Source organism: Lepidochelys olivacea, assembly GCF_965140295.1.
Source record: "Lepidochelys olivacea isolate rLepOli2 genome assembly, chromosome: 25".
NCBI classification, from domain to species: domain Eukaryota; kingdom Metazoa; phylum Chordata; order Testudines; family Cheloniidae; genus Lepidochelys; species Lepidochelys olivacea.
The window spans coordinates 19,926,086-19,945,350 of NC_140435.1; the positions used below are offsets into that span (position 1 = coordinate 19,926,086).

General features: G+C 48.3%; 1 protein-coding gene across 4 annotated transcripts in view; it reads left to right on the forward strand.

Annotated features, from left to right (window-relative positions):
* Nucleotides 1–19,265, forward strand: part of LOC311512926 (zinc finger protein 2-like) — a 113,147-nt gene that overhangs the window by 71,286 nt on the left and 22,596 nt on the right. Inside the window, exons 7-12 of one of the 4 annotated variants that reach the window (XR_014709606.1) lie at nt 132–2,377; nt 6,108–8,537; nt 9,293–10,265; nt 11,069–11,299; nt 11,518–11,630; nt 15,369–15,444. The gene's annotated coding sequence lies outside the window, so the exon portion shown is untranslated. Of the gene's footprint in view, nt 1–131; nt 2,378–6,107; nt 8,538–9,292; nt 10,266–11,068; nt 11,300–11,517; nt 11,631–15,368; nt 15,445–15,469 lie in introns of those variants that run through there. The other 3 variants (XR_014709607.1, XR_014709608.1, XR_014709605.1) reach the window with 3 other exon arrangements.

Below are 19,265 nucleotides of genomic sequence, written 5' to 3' on the forward strand. Positions count from 1 at the left end.
TGTTAAAGATGTAATGGGAAGAGGGTTGAGGGCAGAGCCCCGCCATGCAGGAGAGGGGAAAAGAAGGGCCAACGAGACGTTGCCGACTGAGATGGTAACTGATTTGTTTTTCTCCCTTGTGCTGGGTTTAGTACCAAGGGAAAAGAAGTCGCGTGCCAGGGTCTACTGCCCTCATGCGATGGAAAGCGAGTGACAGTGATAAGACCGCGAGTATTGTTGATGCCACGCAAAAGCTGTCCAACTGGGAGCAGAACTGCTGCCACTCTGAGATAAGTGACTGTTTTGGTGATTGCTCTGCTCGTGGCCCACCTGGCTCCAGGTATGTACGCTCCTTTAGCTAAGGCTGGGTTTGTAAGGAAAGGTTCCTGACTAGCTGTTGTTATGAGGGAGACAAGGTCCCCATTTTCAGGGGCTGCTCATTTCTCTGGCCAGGAGCAGTGTGTCCTCCGCAGCAGAAGGTTGCATCTAGGAGGATGACTTCATGTGTTGAGTTGCTTGCCTTCCTCCAAGGTTTTTCTCTTTCTTTCTCTCTACTCTAATGTGTTTGCCAGCTCTCTGTCTCCTCTCCTCTCCTTGTGCTGTCTCCCTTCTTAGGATGCAGGCAGGGGTACTAGGTTTGCATCCCGACAGGTGAGGTCTCGGGAGCCCTGGAGAAGTTGGAGCAGATGAAAATCATGCGTGGCAGTCGGTGTTGACTCGGTCATCGAGTGGGGCCAGTGTAGATGGGTTTGGAGAGGGAGGCAGGGATGAGGGCAAGATTTCAAGCACCGGTAGAGCTTTGTGTACTGATGGCTCATGCTTGGCTTTTGCAGCTGCTCTTGCAGAGGAATTGTCCAGGAGCCCAGCCAGAGGAGAAGGTGCAAAGGTGTAGCTGAGCAGCTTGGGCATCCTTCTACGGAGACATGAACAGTCCTCCCCTTTCTGCCTCCCGCATAACTGGCTGTATGTAAGCAGTCAGTGATTGGAATTCCTCCTCTGTAGTTGTTTTTGTCACAGGCAGTGTGCTTGCTTATTGAATATGGGGCTCTTTGGTATTTAAGGCTGGGGAAGGTATCACACTTACAGTTGCCATCTTTCACGGGGTAATAAGCACCCCGACTTTCACAATAAACCAAAAATCAAGCTAATCCCATTTCAAAACAAGGAATCTGTAAGAACCCGAACACTCTGTGACTAGATCCCCCCGGTGTGCAGTCTGGGAGTGTGGTGGGCCCACTGTGCACCCCTGATTCTCTCCCCCACTTTGCCTCTCCTTGCCCTGTGCCCTTGCTTGCCAGGAGCCAATTTAAAAAAAAGAAGTAACAAACTGCAAGGTAAACAAGCAACAAGCCAGCATCCAAAAACTCGCCAAGAAGCAACTCTCAAGCCAATTAAGTGAAAAACAAGCCCAATTTCTGCATTTTCCCCACAGGTTTGGTATTTTTTACCAGAGTCTGCTGTGCAGAGTGACTATTTCGGGTGTCATTGCTGGGGTGCTTCTACTTGTAGTCCTGAAGGTGTAATGGGAGGGGGGTTGAGGGCAGAGCCCTGGGGTGTGTTAGATGCAAGAAGAAGAGCTTACGCCACATTGCCGTCTGAGATGCTAACTTCTTTGTTTTTCTCCCTTGTGCTGGGTTTGGTACCAAGGGGAAAGAAGTCAAATGACAGAGTTTACTCCACTCGTATGATGGAAAGCAAGCGAGAGCAGGGAGACTGTGAGCCTTGTTGAAATGAGACAGGAGCCATACATTTGGGAGGGGAGCAGCCACCACTGTCAGTGAGATAAGTGATATATTTTATGCGAGATAGTCTTTTACGGTATCATTGGAAAGGTTATAATTTACTGCATGTGATTATCCAATTTGGATGCATGTATCATTTCTGTATCTAAAGTTGGAAATATTGACTATGTAACAATTATAACCGGGTGTATACTTGGGAAACACCCACCAGACAACACGCCATCAGCCTTGATGGGCCATTAGGAAGAAACAATAAGACTGTGAAGACACTAATCTCTCTCCTTCCTGAGACGCATCCTGGGATGTAGCTGTGACGCTACTAGGTCAGGTGGTCCTGTCACCTGGTACTAAATGCTATGTTGGACTTCTAGTAATTTTCCACTAAAAGGAGGGGGAGGTCAAGACTGGGAAACAAAAGATTCCCGCCTTATGTAAATCTTACTTAAGGCTGGGGAGTAATGCAAACAGGTCTCTTCTCCGTTGCCTTCCTGTCGAAGCAGAAAGACTGCTAAAAGTACCTGAAGGGACAAAGGAACCGAGCAGGGGGAAAGTCCAGGGCTGAGTCTGGACTAAGACAGCAGTCTGCTCTGTAAAGAGAAATAACTGGAAATCTCAGCTACAGAAACCCTGCAACTTGCCTAAAAACAACGTTTAGGGTGAGAAATCACTTCCTGAGTCCAGTCTCTTTAAGATCTTAGGCTTAGTATTGCATGTTTGTTTTATTTGCTTAGTAATCTGCCTTCTGTTTGCTATCCCTTACAATCACTTAAAATCTTCTTCCCTTATAGTTAATAATAAACAAAAACAAGTTCATTAAACCCAGTTTGTGCAACTTCTAACGGGGTGGGGCAAAAGTTGTGCATATCTTCCTCCACATTGAGGGAGGGGGTGAATTTATGAGCTTATGTTGTATAGATTTCTCTACGGCCCAAGACAATATTATTTTGGGTGTACTTTCCAGAGGGGAACTGCACTTGAGAGCTGGGAGATATCATAGCTGAGTCTTCTCGTAGAGAGCTGTTGACAGACTCTGTGCGATTCTACAGCTGGTGCGTCCCTACGTGTGTGTGTGTGTGTGTGCTGCCAGAGGCTGGAGAGCCTAAGTCAGCAAAACAAGGAGAGGGAGGCCAGGCTAGTGCAGCAGCAGGCTCAGAGAAATCCCAGTACATCAGGTGGCATCCCAGAATGGGGGTCAAACCCGTCACAGGGTGGGCCCCTGAGAAAAGACCTCTGCTTCTAACTGGGGCACGATAAGTGCGGGGGGAATCCTTTGTGCCCTCCAAGGAGTTGTCAGGTGCTACGGAATCTTCCTGAAGTCTGGTAACTTCGTGGAGAGCAACTTGACTGTAACAAGAGATGCTTAGTCCTCAGGTATCTTCCTTCTGTACACTGGGTGAGCTTCCCTGGTCATGCCAATCTAGTCCTCCTCTCTGAAGCAGGCCACATTCAGTCGAGGATGTGAGCAGGGGGTCTGAGAGTAGCCCTCGGCCTGTGTCTCCACTCACCAGGTTGCACCACCCAGGGCATGTGGAGGGTCCAGGGCTATGCACAGCACTCTGGACTGACTTGCTCCAGCTCAGGCTCCTGGGTTCTAACCCCTGCGCTTGCTGCTACTCAAGGGTTCTCCCTGTAAGTTACCCCAACTGGCCAGTGGATGTCATTGTAACGCAGTGGGAAAAAGGCTTTGTGAATTACTCTGACAGGTCACCGTTGCTCTGAGGGAAATGCTTTGTGCGTGACTCAGAGTGGCCACCCATTATCACTGTCCCTTCATAAGGAAAATGGTTTGTGCATTACCCCAACTGGCCACCTGGTGTCACTGTTCCTCCATGAGGGAAATACTTTGTGTTACCAAATGGCCACTCGGGGTAATGCACACAGCATTTCCCTCGTGGAGGAACAGTGACACCGGGTGTCCAGTATCAGGGGGTAGCCGTGTTAGTCTGTATCCACAAAAACAATAAGGAGTCCAGTGGTACCTTAAAGACGAACAGATTTATCTGGGCATAAGCTTTTGTGGGTAAAAAACGACTTCTTCAGAAGCATGGAGTGAAAATTACAGATGCAGGCAATATATTGTGACACATGAAGAGAAGGGAGTTACCTCACAAGTGGAGAACCAGTGTTGACAGGGCCAATTCGATCAGGGTGGATATAGTCCACTCCCAATAATTGATGAGGAGGTGTCAATTCCAGGAGAGGCAAAGCTGCTTTTGTAGTGAGCCAGCCAGTCCCTACTCAAGCCCAAATTAATGGTGTTAAATTTGCAAATGAATTTTAGTTCTGCTGTTTCTCTTTGAAGTCTGTTTCTGAAGTTTTTTTGTTCGAGTAATGTACAGTTGCTCCATGAAGGAAATGCTCTGTGCGTTACCCCGAGTGTCCACACGGTGTCAGTCTTCTCAATGTGGGAAATGCTTTGAGCATCCCCCAAGTGGCCACCCAGTGTCACTCTTGCTCCATTAGGGAAATGCTGTGTGCATTCTCCCAAGAGGCCGCCCATTGGTGGGATAACTCACGTGACTGGAGTACTGTCATGGATGGATATAAAGTGTTCAGGAAGGACAGTCAGGGCAGAAAAGGTCGGGGAGTTGCATTGTATGTAAGAGAGCAGTATGACTGCTCAGAGCTCCAGTATGAAACTGTAGAAAAACGTGAGAGTCTCTGGATTAAGTTTAGAAGCGTGAGCAATGAGGGTGGTGTCGTGGTGCGAGTCTGCTATAGACCACTGGACCAGGGGGATGAGGTGGATGAGGCTTTCTTCCGGCCACTAATGGAAGTTACTAGATCGGAGGCCCTGGTTCTCATCGGAGACTTCAATCACCCTGATGTCTGCTGGGAGAGCAATACAGCGGTGCACAGACAATCCAGGAAGCGTAGGGGACAATTTCCTGATGCAAGTGCTGGAACAACCAACTAGGGGCAGAGCTCTTCTTGACCTGCTGCTCACAAACTGGGAAGAATTAGTAGGGGAAGCAAAAGTGGATGGGAACCTGGGAGGCAGTGACCATGAGATGATCAAGTTCAGGATCCTGACACAAGGAAGAAAGGAGAGCGGCAGAATGTGGACCCTAGACTTCAGAAAAGCAGACTTTGACAACCTCAGGGAACTCATGGGCAGGATCCCCTGGGAGAATAACATGAGGGGGAAAGGAGTCCAGGAGAGCTGGCTGCATTTTAAAGAATCCTTATTGAGGTTACAGGAACAAACCATCCCGATGTGTAGAAAGAATAGTCAATATGGCAGGCGACCAGCTTGGCTTGACAGTGAAATCCTTGCTGATCTTAAACACAAAAAAGAAGCTTACAAGAAGTGGAAGATTGGACAAATGACCAGGGAAGAGTATAAAAATATTGCTCGGGCATGCAGGAGTGAAATCAGGAAGGCCAAATCACATCTGGAGTTGCAGCTAGCAGGAGATATTAAGAGTAACAAGAAGGGTTTCTCCAGGTATGTTAGCAACAAGAAGAAAGTCAAGGAAAGTGTGGGCCCCTTACTGAATGAGGGAGGCAACCTGTGACAGAGGATGTGGAAAAAGCTAATGTACTCAATGCTTTTTTTGCCTCTGTCTTCATGAACAAGGTCAGCTCCCAGACTGCTGCACTGGGCAGCAGTCTGGGGAGGAGGTGACCAGCCCTCTGTAGAGAAAGAACCGGTTCGGGACAATTAGAAAAGCTGGACGAGCACAAGTCCGTGGGGACGGATGCGCTGCATCCGAGAGCACCAAAGGAGATGGCGGATGTGATTGCAGAGCCATTGGCCGTTATCTTTGAAAACTCACGGCAATCGGGGGAGGTCCTGTTACGGATTGTAACTAATAGGTCACGCACAGGAACTGCTGCGAATTATACCCGATAGGTCACGCACAGGTCGAGTCTAGGCTGAGGCACACGAACAAAGTCCACAACTGCAGAGATCCCAAAGATACTAAGTTTATTACGCTCTAGCGTGGTGCCCCCCTGCTAGTCAGGAGGGGACCCCGAATGCAAGTTATACAGAGATTATATACCTTTTAGCAAAGCACATTGCCCTCGTGCATCAGAAACCTTAGCCAATAGACAAACCCTTCCCTTATCTACTACCTATCCCTGCTAGGTACATTGCCCATTGTAGACCATTACTTCAACTACACAACATGGTCCTAAAGCAATGCACCAGTAGCTTTTCTTATCGGGATGGGAGGCTCACATCAAGGCCAGGAGGCAGGGAGTTAGGAACAGACAAAGAACAGAAACCGGGAATCGAGACAGGCTGGAAAAAAGAGGGAGGGTTTTCACAGGAATGCAATATCTAAGGAGCACTCCTCCTAGTGCATGATGTGCTTGCTTTTAGACACTGATGGGCCCCAAACCAAAATGGAGTCACATATGCTAACTTTTCCTTAACAGGTCCCGGATGATTGGAAAAAGGTTAATGTAGCGCCCATCTTTAAAAAAGGGAAGAAGGAGCATCTGGGGAACTACAGGCCGGTCAGCCTCACCTCAGTCCCTGGAAAAATCATGGAGCAGGTCCTCAAGGAATCAATTCTGAAGCACTTAGAGGAGAGGAAAGCGATCCGGAACTGTCAGCATGGATTCACCAAGGGCAAGTCATGCCTGGCTAATCTAATTGCCTTCTATGACTAGATAACCGGCTCTGTGGATGAGGGGAAAGCGGCAGATGTGTTGTTCCTTGACTTTAGCAAAGCTTTTGATACGGTCCCCCCCCAGTATTCTTCTTGCCAGCAAGTCAAAGACGTATGGGCTGGATGAATGGACTATAAGGTGGATAGAAAGCTGGCTAGATCGTCGGGCTCAAAGTCTCCATGTCTAGTTGGCAGCCGGTATCGAGTGGAGTGCCCCAAGGGTCGGTCCTGGGGCTGGTTTTGTTCAATATCTTCGTTAATGATCTGGAGGATGGCGTGGATTTCACCCTCAGCAAGTTTGCAGATGACACTAAACTGGGAGGAGAGGTAGATACGCTGGAGGGTAGGGATACAGAGGGCCCTAGACAAATTAGAGGATTGGGCCAAAAGAAATCTGATGAGGTTCAACAAGGACAAGTGCAGAGTTGTGCACTTAGGACGGAAGAATCCCACGCACCGCTACAGACTAGGGACTGAACGGCTAGGCAGCAGTTCTGCAGAAAAGGACCTAGGGGTTACAGTGGACGAAAAGCTGGATATGAGTCAACGGTGTGCCCTTGTTGCCAAGAAGACCAATGGCATTTTCGAATGTATAAGCAGGGGCATTGCCAGCAGATCGACGGACGTGATTGTTCCTCTCTATTCGACAGCGGTGAGGCCTCATCTGGAGTACCGAGTCCAGTTTTGGGCCCCACACTTCAAGAAGGATGTGGAAAAATTGGAGAGAGTCCAGCGGAGGGCAACAAAAATTATTAAGGGACTGGAACACATGACTTCTGAGGAGAGGCTGAGGGAACTGGGATTGTTTAGTTTACAGAAGAGATGAGTGAGGGGGGATTTGATAGCTGTTTTCAACTGCCTGAAAGGGGGTTCCAAAGAGCATGGATCTAGACTGTTTTCAGTGGTAGCAGATGACAGAACGAGGAGTAATGGTCTCAAGTTGCAGTGGGGGAGGTTTAGGTTGGATATTAGGAAAAACTTTTTCACTCGGAGGGTGGTGAAACACTGGAATGCGTTACCTAGGGAGGTGGTAGAATCTCCTTCCTTAGAAGTTTTTAAGGTCAGGCTTGACAAAGCCCTGGCTGGGATGATTCAATTGGGGATAGGTCCTGCTTTGAGCAGGGGGTTGGACTAGATGACTTCCCGAGGTCTCTTCCAACCCTGATATTCTATGATTGTCACTGTTGTTGCATAAGGGAAATGCTTTGTGCATTTGTGCAACTGGTCACCCAGTTTCCACGGTATGCATCCGATGAAGTGAGCTGTAGCTCACGAAAGCTTATGCTCAAATCAATTGGTTAGTCTCTAAGGTGCCACAAGTACTCCTTTTCTTTTTGCGAATACAGACTAACACGGCTGTTACTCTGAAAACTGGTCACTCAGTGTCACTGTTGCTTCATGAGGGAAATGGGTTGTGCATTAACCCAAGTGGCCCCTCGTTGCCTCTCTTCCTTGGTGAGGGAAATGGTTTGTGCATTACCTGGATTGGCCACCTGGTTTCACTCTTGCTCCATGTGGGAAATATTTTAGTGACGCCAGGTGGCCACTCTAGGTAATGCACACAGCATTTCCCTCATGGAGCAACAATGACAGTGGGTGGTCACTCAGGGTAATCCACAGTTGTTCCACGAAGGAAATGCTTTGTGCATTACCTGGATTAGCCACCCTGTGTCACTGTTGCTCCATGAGATAAATGCTGTGTGCATTAACCCGAGTGGCCATCCGGTGTCACTGTTTCTCCTTGAGGGAAATGTTTTGTGGATTACTCCGTGGTCACCCAGCGTCACTGTTGCTCTATGGGGAAAATCCTCTGTGCATAACCCCGCCCTTCCACATAGTGTTACTGTTGTTCCAGGGAAGCTGCAGGCTGAGTTGCCTGTAAGGATATGTCTATGCTGGCATTGAAGGACAAAACTTTTTTCTTTCAGAAGTGTTAACCCCCTCCCCCATCCCTTGACCCCGAAAGTAAAAGTTTTGCCACTACAAGTACCAGTGTGAACCACGCATTGTTCACGGCTTTTAGCAGCAGGGCTGAAGCCTAAGGGTATGTCTACACTACCCGCCGGATCAGCGGGTAGTGATGGATGTATCGGGGGTCAATTTTAGTCTAGACGTGATAAATCCATCGTGAGAGGTGCAAGCGGAGTCGACGGGGGAGCGGTGGCAGTCGACCCAGTGCTGTGAAGACGCCAAGGTAAGTTGACCTAAGATACGTCGACTTCAGCTACGCTATTCTCGTAGCTGAAGTTGCATATCTTAGGTCAATTCCCCCCCCCGCCCCGCCCCGACCCAGTGTAGACCAGGGCTTAGATAAATGCATGGTAGAGCCTGAGTACAGGCGGCTGCTTCCCTTTAAGTGAGACTTGATTTCTCATAAAAGTTTTCTTCCTTGTTCTGGGTGTGTGAATTTCCCTATTTTGTGAGTAGGTGTGGGTTTACGACCAGGGGAAGAGACAACAGTCTTCTCTGCACAGTGACTCTCTTGAATACAGGTGCAAAGGGCTGCTTAACATATGAACGTAAGAATGGCAATTTGGGGTCAGACCAAAGGTCCATCTAGCCCACTATCCTGTCTTCTGACTGGCTAATGCCAGGTGCTTCAGAGGGAATGAATAGAACAGGTAATCGAGAAGTGATCCATCCTGTGTCGCCCATTCCCAGCTTCTGGCAAACAGAGGATAAGGACACCATCCCTGCCCATCCTGACTAATAGCCATTGATGGACCTAATCTCCATGAATTTACCTAGTTCTTTTTTGAACCCTATTATAGTCTTGGCTTTCACAGTATTCTCTGGCCAGCAATTCCACAGGTTGAGTGTGTGTTGTGTGCTTTTTAATTGTATCTAATGGGAAGGTCTAATGGGAGAGGGAGAAGAACCACTGACACAACATTGCAGATTCTGACGATAACTTTTGTTTTTCCCTCTTGCGTTGTGCTTCGTGTCAAGGGTAAGAGCCCACCCCTGTTGTGAGATGGAAAGCGTACAAGAGCCATGAGACACTGAGCATTGTTGATGCCAGGCTACGGTGATGCCGTCTAGCTGGAAGCAGAGCAGCCATCGCTGTCAGTGAGATAAGTGTCTGGTTTGGTGAGGAGTCTGGTCACGGTGCACCTAGCTCCAGGCAGGGACGTGCCATTAGCTAGGTCTGTGTTTGTAAGAAAAGGTTCCTGACTAGCTGTGGCTACGAGGGAGACAAGGCCCCCATTATCAGGGGCTGCTCATCTGTCTGGCCAGGAGAGGTGTGTCCACTGCAGCAAAAGGTTGGATCCAGGAGGATGACTGTAGCTGGTGAGTTTCTTGCCTTCCTCCCCTGTTTCTCTCTCTCTCTTCTCTACTCTAGTGTATTGGCTGACACACTTTGTCTGTCTGTGCTTGTTTCTCTTTCTTTGGTCTCCCTTCATAGCACATGGGCAGGCGTGCATCCCCATTGGCTAGGTCTCGGGAGCCTTGAAGAAGTAGGAGGGGACAAAAATCACGCGGGGGAGCGCGCGCGAGAATGGAGCATCACTGTCAGTGTTGACTGAGTCTCTGTTCATCAAGTGGGGCCGATGTAGATGGGATGGGAGAGGGAGGCAGGGATGAGGGCAAGGTTTTGCGCACCAATTGAGTTTTGTGGAGTGATGGCTCCTGCTTGGCTTAATTGTGGTGCTTGCAGAGGAATCGTCGAGCAGCAGCTGCAGGAGAAGCTGGCAGAGGTTGACCTGACCAGCCTGGACATTCTTGTAAGCGAAGATTAACAGTCCTCTGCTTTCTGCCTTCCGCATAACTGACTGTGAGTAAGCGGTCAGTGCTTTGAATTCCTCATTCTGTACTCACTCTAGTTTTCTTCACAGGCTGTGAGCTTCCTCATTGGGCATGGGGCTCTATGGGATTAAGGCTGAGGAAGAAGCAAGTCTCCTCTGCAGAGTCACTATTTCAGGTGCTGTTGCTACAGGTGTTTTCTATTTGTAGTTATAAAGGCATAGTGCAACGGGGGTTGAGGGCAGAACCCTGGTGTGTGGGAGATGCGAGAAGAGCAGTGTTGCTGACTGAGATGCTAATTTTACTGTCTCCCCCCCACCCTCCCTTGTGTTGGGTTTAGTACCAAGGGAAAAGTGGCGGGTCAGAGTCCACTCCCCTCATGTGAGGGAAAGCGAAGGCAAGCTGTGAGGGCTCTACTCACAGTCCACCTGGCTCCAGGCTGGGACTTTTTGTTAGCTGGCGCTTAGTGTGTAGGAAAAAGTTTGTGACAAGCTCTGGTTAAGAGGGAGACAAGGCTCTTATTTTCAGGGGCTGCTTTTTTCTCTGACCAGGAGTGGAGTGTTCTCCCCAGCAGGAGGTCAGTCCAGCCACTGAGATGCTTTTCTTCCTTCCATGTTTCTCTCTCTCTCTCTCTCTCTCTCTCTCCCTGTCTTCTGTGGCCAACACAGACGTGCATGCTCCCTCTTCTTGCCTCTTCTGGTACTGTCTCCCTTCACAGAAATTGGGCATGGATGCTGTTTGTGTGTCCTCACAGTCTTGGATATAAGAGCCAGCAGGATGGGGGCAAGAAAGCCTGTTAGAGCTGGCAGAAGGGGGGCGTAAAAGGCCATTTGGCCCATCAAGTGTTTAGTCCGTGTCTTTTACTGCAATGGAGGTGATGTAGTACAGATGGGAGAGGGAGGCAGGTAATGGAAGATCTCATGCACCTATAGCCTTTCTGGCAGCGATGGCTCTTCCATAGGTGGTTTGCTGTTCTTGCAGAGGCATGCTCCAGGCCAGTGCAGCAGCCCCAGACAGAGGAGGAGCATGTGGAGGAAGTGGACCTGCACAATCTAGACATTTCACTTGCCAACGGAGCTGAGGAGGTCTCTTGTGATGTTGGAGGAGCAGGTGTTTGTTTGTGAAATATCTCTCTCCAGTATCTGCATAGTGAGGTGCTTCCTTGAGAACAGAGAGATGCTTCTCATTTCCATGGGATGTGTCCTGGGGAAGGTACAGCTCTGCCCATGGCTGGTAATTGTCTGGGATTGTCCCTTTCCTGGAGGGCTGTAGTTCCTTGGGAGTGATGAGCATTTTAGGCCCTGGGTGGGCTGGAGAGGAATAAAGAACGGGGCTCCAATGAGCAGAAGTTAGTTACACCTGTGTGTCTGTCTGTCTTCCATGCACCAGTGGTAGCCTAGCTTACAAGTGTTCTCTCTTTCTCTTTTCAGTTCCTCATGAGATTGGGTAGATGAGAGAATGGCCAACCTGTGGCAGAGACCTAAGAAGGAGCAGCCACCCTGAGCCCATCCCCAGGGATCGAAGCCAGACAGTGATCTGCAGAGTAAGAGCAAATAGAAATTTGCTTCAGTTAAGTATTGAGGGAGGGCTGCAAAGACTCCGGTCCTGGGGCCGGTTTTGTTCAATATCTTCATAAATGATCTGGAGGATGGTGTGGATTGCACTCTCAGCAAATTTGCGGATGATACTAAACTGGGAAGAGTGGTAGATATGCTGGAGGGGAGGAATAGGATACAGAAAGACCTAGACAAATTGGAGGATTGGGCCAAAAGAAATCTGAGGTTCAATAAGGAAAAGTGCAGGGTCCTGCACTTAGGACGGAAGAACCCAATGCACAGCTACAGACTAGGGACCGAATGGCTAGGCAGCAGTTCTGCGGAAAAGGACCTAGGGGTGACAGTGGACGAGAAGCTGGATGTGAGTCAGCAGTGTGCCCTTGTTGCCAAGAAGGCCAATGGCATTTTGGGATGTATAAGTAGGGGCATAGCGAGCAGATCGAGGGACGTGATCGTCCCCCTCTATTCGACATTGGTGAGGCCTCATCTGGAGTCCTGTGTCCAGTTTTGGGCCCCACACTACAAGAAGGATGTGGATAAATTGGAGAGAGTCCAGCGAAGGGCAACAAAAATGATTAGGGGACTGGAACACATGAGTTATGAGGAGAGGCTGAGGGAGCTGGGATTGTTTAGCCTGCAGAAGAGAAGAATGAGGGGGGATTTGATAGCTGCTTTCAACTACCTGAAAGGGGGTTCCAAAGAGGATGGCTCTAGACTGTTCTCAATGGTAGCAGATGACAGAACGAGGAGTAATGGTCTCAAGTTGCAGTGGGGGAGGTTTAGATTGGATATTAGGAAAAACTTTTTCACTAAGAGGGTGGTGAAACACTGGAATGCGTTACCTAGGGAGGTGGTAGAATCTCCTTCCTTAGAGGTTTTTAAGGTCAGGCTTGACAAAGCCCTGGCTGGGATGATTTAACTGGGAATTGGTCCTGCTTTGAGCAGGGGGTTGGACTAGATGACCTTCTGGGGTCCCTTCCAACCCTGATATTCTATAATTCTATGACTCTTGTTGGTGGAGAGAATTTGTTAGTATGGGGTTGGCCCCTGAGGAAAGGCCTCTGAATCTAGCTGGAGCGGGACCCGCACCCGAGCGGCTCTTAAGGTCTGTGAGTTGTCGAAGGGCAGCAGGGAACTGAGGAGCAGCCACAGCCCTGGAACCCCCAACCGGTACAAGGACAAGATGGGGGAACGTTTTGGCAGCCTGCATCATTGCACCACCTAGAGCGGCAGTTGCCACATCCTGCCTGGCTCTGACTTGAAGCTTCTGGCCTCTGACCTGGTGAATAATGTTCTCCGTAAAACATGAAACACTCTGCGTTCTGTCACTGCCTTGGTTCCAGGGATGGGTAGCCATGGTAAATCCCTCATCCCATTATTAGTGTCGCTCTCACAAAACCAGCAACATCTGTTCAATAGCATCCCCTGCTTTCAAATCACGATGGCCACCATATTGTGTTACGACCATTTCTCCCAAACAAAGAAAGGTCCCCGTGCCTTGTCAATTCAGTTCACCTAAAATAGGCGGTCTCTCGTAGCCTCATTCCCATTTTTGAGAGACACACTGAGCCTGTGCTGCCACAGAATCAAGCCCCCGTCCTGTACTCAATATGAGTCACATCTTTGGATCTAGGACAGAGGTGGGCAAACTACGGCCCGTGGGACCGTCCTGCCCAGCCCCTGAGCTCCTGGCCTGGGACGCTCGCCCCCGGCCCCTCTCTCGCAGCCTCGGCTCACTGCTCCGCTGGCGCAACACTCTGGGCCGGGGGTCTGCGAGCTCCTGGGGCAGCGCAGCTGTAGAGCCCGGCCTGACCCGGTCTCGGTGCCGTGCAGCGCGGCTGCCTCTCCTGGTGCAGCCACGCCGCCAGCCACCGGCGCTCCAGGCAGCATGGTCGGGAGGCACGGAGCCAGGGGGTTGGATAGAGGGCAGGGGAGTTGAGGGTGGTGGTCAAGGGGCAGGGGTATAGATAGGGGTTGGAGGGATGGGGCAGTTAGGGGCAGGGGTTCAATCCAAATTTCGTGAAATAATTACTTGAAAAATACAAAAGAAACAAAATGCATCCAAACCAAAAAACACAGAAATTGAAACAGATAGTTGTTAAGTTTGTGTTGTGTAGCCACTCAAAGTCCCCTTTTCAAAAAGACAACATCGATTGCAGTTTTTAATGCTCTCAACTGCTTTTTTCTTGGTGTGGAAAAAAATTAGTTCTTTCATTTACTTGTGAATCGTGGCATGCTAAGACTACAATTGGAAAGCCAATTGTGAGAGTGCTTTTGCTTAAAAAAATTGAAGGGTTAACCATTTATAATTATTTTTTCATATGTTAAACGCTTGCTTGTTTTTCTTTTGTTTATATTACAGTGTGTCATTTTTATAACTGGTAAAACTTAGTAACCCTAAAGTGTTTTAAAATGTGATTAAGGTTTCTGCAAAAGCATTAAAAACCCAAACTTTACTTGCTTAACCACATGGCTTTCAACTTAGCTTAAATCAGAGCTGCTATCACACTACTGTTTTGTTAGCTACCTATAATTTGTCACATGACCTACAAGGATAGTTACAGAACCACACTTCTGTGTGTTGGTTTCACAATGATACTTTTCTTTCATGCACTGTTGTTTAAGCATTGGGCTGTTGTTATTATTTTTTCCACTTTTTTCCCTGTTAACTGCTTTTGGGTGTAGGAAATGGCTCGTAACTACAAAAAGAGGTCCCAAAAACATCAGCTGACTGCTGATGGTTAAAAAAAAACAAAACTCAAATTCCACAAGGATAAATTATGATGCCAAATAAGCAAGTTTAGCCATTGGTGCATAACATGTTAACAGTCTAGAGCCATCCTCTTTGGAACCCCCTTTCAGGTAGTTGAAAGCAGCTATCAAATCCCCCCCTCATTCATCTCTTCCGTAGACTAAACATCCCCAGTTCCTTCAGCCTCTCCTCATAAGTCATGCGTTCCAGTCCCCAAATCATTTTTGTTGCCCTCCGCTGGACTCTTTCCAATTTTTCCACATCCTTCTCACAGTGCGGGGCCCAAAATTGGACACAGTACTCCAGATGAGGCCTTACCAATGTGGAATAGAGGGGAACGATCACGTCCCTCGATCTGCTGGCAATGCCCCTACTTATATATCCCAAATGCCATTGGCCTTCTTGGCAACAAGGGCACACCTTTGACTCATATCCAGCTTCTCGTCCACTGTCACCCCTAGGTCGTTTTCTGCAGAATTGCTGCCTAGCCGTTCGGTCCCTAGTCTGTAGCGGTGCATTGGATTCTTCCGTCCTAAGTGCAGGACTTTGCACTTGTCCTTATTGAACTTCGTCAGATTTCTTTTGGCCCAATCCTCCAATTTGTCTAGGGCCCTCTGTATCCTATCCCTACCCTCCAGTGTATCTACCTCTCCTCCCCGTTTAGTGTCATCTGCAAACTTGCTGAGGGTGCAATCCACACCATCCTCCAGATCATTTATGAAGATATTGAACAAAACCGGCCCCAGGACCGGCCCTTTGGGCACTCCGCTCGATACCGGCTGCCAACTAGACATGGAGTCAATGATCACTACCCATTGAGCCCGACAATCTAGCCAGCTTTCTATCCGCCTTATCGTCCATTCATCCAGCCCGTACTTCTTTAACTTGCTGGCAAGACTACTGTGGGAGACAGTGTCAAAAGCTTTGCTAAAGTCAAGGAAAAACACGTCCACTGCTTTCCCTTCATCCGCAGAACCAGTTATCTCGTCATAGAAGGCAATTAGATTAGTCAGGCGTGACTTGCCCTTGGTGAATCCGTGCTGACTGTTCCTGATCACTTTCCTCTCCTCTAAGTTCTTCAGAATTGATTCCTTGAGGACCTGCTCCATGATTTTTCCAGGGACTGAGGTGAGGCTGACCGGCCTGTAGTTCCCAGGATCCTCCTTCTTTCCTTTTTTAAAGATGGGCACTACATTAGCCTTTTTCCAGTCGTGCGGGACTTCCCCCGATCGCCATGAGTTTTCAAAGATAAAGGCCAATGGCTCTGCAATCACATCCGCCAACTCCTTTAGCGCTCCCGGATGCAACGCAGCTGGCCCCATGGACTTGTGCACGTCCAGCTTCTCTAAATAGTCCCAAACCGCTTGTTTCTCCACAGAGGGCTGGTCACCTCTTCCCCATGCTGTGCTGCCCAGCACAGCAGTCTGGGAGCTGACCTTGTTCGTGAAGACAGAGGCAAAAAAAGCATTGAGTACATTAGCTTTTTCCACATCCTCTGTCACTAGGTTGCCTCCCTCATTCAGTAAGGGGCCCACACTTTCCTTGACTTTCTTCTTTTTGCTAACATACCTGAAGAAACCCTTCTTGTTACTCTTAACATCTCTTGCTGGCTGCAACTCCAGGTGTGATTTGGCCTTCCTGATTTCACTCCTGCATGCCTGAGCAATATTTTTGTACTCATCCCTGGTCATTTGTCCAATCTTCCACTTCTTGTAAGCTTCTTTTTTGTATTTAAGATCAGCAAGAATTTATTGCAGTTTGCTCAAGATCACAGGTCCTTGTACTATTTAAAGCAGTCTTAGTTTTACTAACTAGTACTCATTTCAATTATGCCCGTGATGGTTCATCTGCACCCCAGTCGGGGATATTTGTGAAAGAGAGAAGGAGGACCCAAAAGTAAGAGACAGTGACCTCATCGTTAGCTGTCCTCCTCTGTCTGTACTCACGGCAACAAGATCGCTTGACGGACAATTGGAGCATCACTGAACTGTGGGGAGGGCGGTTGTGGCTGGAAGTCTTTTCAGTTAGTATGAACTGTTGTAAGCTGTTGGGTGAGAAATCTTTTGGCTTTGAAATGGTATTTAGCTTGGTGATGTTTAGGAATTGGTTACAAAAGAAATAAAATGTGTAAGGCCATAAAATTCAGAATTGGTTTGTGATTTTATCCTTGTAAGTGATATTTTCCTAGTTAATAGACTTGTTGCGTCGAAGCAGCGTGTTGCAGTCGATGTATTTGGGGAATCTCTAGTTAGGTTAACAAAGGCTCGGGCATAATTGTTTCCTTGGATGACGTGATGGACTAATAATGAGCTTGTTCTGTGCAGTAGTGTGCTGGACAGTTAAAGATGCACATTTCTGGGGTCCAAGGCCAGGACTGAAAATGTGTGTATGTCATCCTGTACATGGTTCGTGAGCGGCTGGGAGCGACTGTACATGTTCATGTATGTGTTTGAGCAGAGTGTGGAGAAGCTGCTTTTCACTAGCCAAGCACAGTTCAAGGGAGACAGGAGTTGAGCGGTTCAGGTTCTACCCTGGGGAATGTCACCGGGGGTCACTTTGATTGGTATGTGGGCTATTTCTTGTTTCTGTGGGGGACGGTATACAGTGGATTTGGGGTGTTGCTTGTTTTTCACGGAACACACCATTGACGGGACTTGGGGCATTTTATGTTCAGACAGTTTACTGTTGATTGAATGTATGCCACTTAAAGGCTGGGGATAAATTTAGTTATGGAAGGAGGGCTACTTCCTGTTTATATGGAAGAGAGACCATTTTCATTGGGTGGGTAGGGAACACTAGCGATGGAATGAGGAACATTTTCTAGTCAAAGGAGACAGTTTTTGGGGACATGAGTTTTTCACACAAGCTCATGATGGGGAGGAGGGTTTTTTTTCCTGTAACTGCTCGTTCAAAGGCTTTGGGAGTTGGGGAAAGAGGAGTGCTCACAGCTGGCCCCCCTCCTGCTCCTTTGGAATGAGTTTGGGTTAGGGAAAGTGAGAGAGCTAGCGCTACGGTAGATCTGAGAGGTTGCCGTAGTCCAGGAGGGGCACATATGGGAGGCAATCAGAGAGCACTTTTCTCCATGCAGGATTCAAATGTGCACAAGGGCTGCAGCTATTAGAAACTTTGTGCTTTGGGGTGCAGCTCCAGCCATCTTGTTTCTGAAGTAAATATTAATAGTAACACTCAAATATTTAAATAGTATCCTGCTGTCCTCTTGGAAACCAATAATGATCTACGGTTAGTCAGTAACATTTTATGTATAATAAAAAATATGTCGTGTTTTGTTAGTCTTCTTCAGAAACAGGAAGTAGTTTAATGCCCCGCTGTAGCAGTCTGCTTTGCAGATGGTGCAATTCTAATTTTCCCCAATATCATCGTTCCCGTGACAAGATGCGTTCAATGTCTTCTTGGCCACATTCCCTCAGCGAAAACATGTCCTGTGCAGGGTCGATTCCGTGCTCGGGAACCCCAGGGATCTGTTGTCAATAGCATTCCACCTGGAAAGAAGGGGGTGAGTCAGGAATACTGTTCCCTCCAAAAAGAAGGGGTGCATCGTCAATAGTACTTCTCCTGGAAAGAAGAGGTGTGACACAACGACTGTCCCCTCGGGGAACAAGGGGTGTGTCACGAATCCTGTGCCCTCCAGAAAGAAGGATGTGGATAAATTGGAGAGAGTCCAGCGAAGGGCAACAAAAATGATTAGGGGTCTAGAACACATGACTTACGAGGAGAGGCTGAGGGAGCTGGGATTGTTTAGCCTGCAGAAGAGAAGAATGAGGGGGGATTTGATAGCTGCTTTCAACTACCTGAAAGGGGGTTCTAAAGAGGATGGCTCTAGACTGTTCTCAATGGTAGCAGATGACAGAACAAGGAGTAATGGTCTCAAGTTGCAGTGGGGGAGGTTTAGATTGGATATTAGGAAAAACTTTTTCATTAGGAGGGTGGTGAAACACTGGAATGCGTTACCTAGGGAGGTGGTAGAATCTCCTTCCTTAGAGGTTTTTAAGGTCAGGCTTGACAAAGCCCTGGCTGGGATGATTTACCTGGGAATTGGTCCTGCTTCGAGCAGGGGGTTGGACTAGATGACCTTCAGGGGTCCCTTCCAACCCTGATATTCTATGATTCTATGATAAGGGGTGTGTTACCAATAGTACTCCTGGAAATGAGGTGTGGTACACGTGCTGTCCTCTCTGGAACCAAGAGGTGTGACGTGAATACTGGCCCCCCTCTCCCATTAAACAAGGGGTGTGTCATGTATACTGACCCTGCAGAAACCAGAAGCGTGACACAAATACTGGCCCCCCGAGGTGTGTTCTGAATACAGTCCCCTCTGGGAACAAGAAAGGGTGTATCATTAATAATGACAGGTTTCAGAGTAGCAGCTGTGTAAGCCTGTGTCTGTAAAAAGAAAAGGAGCTTCATCTGCCGTAGCTCACGAAAGCTTACACTCCAATACATTTGTTAGGCTCTAAGGTGCCGCAAGTACTCCTTATCTTTTTATCATTAATAGTATTGCTCCTGGAAACTATAGGTGTCATTAATAGTACACCTTGTGAGAACAAGAGGTGTGTCCTGAATAGTGTCCTTTCTAGGAATAAGAGATGTGCTACGAGTACCTGCCCTCTGGACAGGAGGGATGTGTCATGAATACCGTCTGCTCTGGGAACAAGGTGTGACCGGTGACTACCGTCCCACCGAAACGGGGTGTGTCATGAATTGTAGTCCCCCTGGAAACAAAGGCATGTCGTGAATTGTAGTCCCCCCCAGAAACAAACGGTGTGTCCTGAATACTATCCCCCCGAAACAAGAGGGGTGTCATCAATAGTACTCCTCCTGGGAACGAGAAGTGAGTTCCGAATAACATCCC